A 1,662-nucleotide genomic window follows, 5' to 3' on the forward strand; every position below is an offset into this window, starting at 1 on the left:
TCTATTTTGTGCTGTACTCAATTCATCACTCAACTTTTTCTGTTTGGCTGTTTTTACATAAACATAAAATGAGCGGACGTAAACATAGAACATAGACATAGAAATTGACCAAAAAAATATCAAGTTAATTTAGGGTTGAAGTCAGAAAGTTGGTTGAGGGTTTGCTTAAAGAATACACTGTGTCTGAATTAAAATTTTCTTGGTAGCTAACGCTTAATATTATTCAGTCCTGCTAAGTAAATCAATTCTTTTATACAAACATTTGACAATTTATGGTGACTTGACATTCTTGACAATTATGTGTTAATTTTAGAATAATTTTTAAATTGGTTAAAATTTCACAGTTTTATAATTTAATCTCAAGTTAAAAGCCTTGAAAGCTTGACAATTAAATAATACAAAATGTTCTATAAATTAAACCTTCAACCAATCTTCTGACTGCAACCTATTTTTTTTAAGTTTTGAATACATTATTTATTTCTCGTTATTTTTTTAACTACCAATAATGTTGATGATTATGTTATTATACACTTGTTAAACAATTTTAAAGAATAAAGTTTAATTTAATTTAATTATGTATTTTTATAATGGGGTATTTTCTTTCAATCGAAATGAAAGTGAAAACTTTCATTTTTGTATACTTAATATATATTTTTTTATATTTTTTAAAACAAAAATTATTATAAAAAAAATTATATAAATATATAAATTATGACAGTCAGTAAAAAACAGTTTATTTAATTTTAAAATTTTAGTCTCCATTCGTGACCTCATTAAGTGAAAACTAGGGAATATATTATATAATACTCGTATATGTATAGAGGTACATATATCAATAAATACACATAATATTTAGTTTGAGAAAATGCAATAAAAAACATTATCTTGTGCCTCTGCAAATATTTACAGAAATATGTTACCATTTATCGTTTATTGAAAAGCTCAGCTCTATATGATCTGTATTAAAATCTTAGATCTTATATATTTACATAATATGATCTAGGATTGAAACAAAAATTATTTTGAAAGGGTACCTATATTATAAATTAGTAGAAATATTTAATAAATTTTTTTTCTATTAATTTCTGTAACTCACTTTTAGAAAAAATAAAATTAACGTGTTCTAACTAAACTAAAATATCTACACAAAGTGTTCTTAAAATTTAATCAGATATTCCAAATTGTTGCTGACTTTAAAAATGATATAATTTTCAGTAAAGAATATATGCGACATATCTTTATTTAGAGATTTTATAGAAAAAAAAATGTTGGTCAATCTGACCTGACCTAAAACTATCGAGGAGCATCAAGCGGGACACTTTTTTTTTCTCGTGAATTCTCGGCAGATATTGTTTGATCTTTTACTCGGTTCATACATTTTTTTATAGATGGTTGTGATACTGATAGGTAGGTCCATTTCCAAATTCCAAATTTTCAATTTTTCTTTTTTTTGCAAGAATCACGAGTTACAGCCTTACGAAATTCTTATTTTGAGGTACATACCCACCACACCTATTTCTAGTTTTGAGAGTTTCTTAATTGTTGACATTGTCGACATTGTCTACATTGTCGAATCTTCCAAATTAAGTCTTCATCTAGATCATTGTCTACGCGTAGACAATTGCATTGTCTACGTCGACATTGTCTACCCGCCCATCCCTG

The sequence above is a fragment of the Anoplophora glabripennis genome, unplaced genomic scaffold (assembly GCF_000390285.2).
Source record: "Anoplophora glabripennis isolate ALB-LARVAE unplaced genomic scaffold, Agla_2.0 scaffold1749, whole genome shotgun sequence".
NCBI classification, from domain to species: Eukaryota; Metazoa; Arthropoda; class Insecta; order Coleoptera; family Cerambycidae; genus Anoplophora; species Anoplophora glabripennis.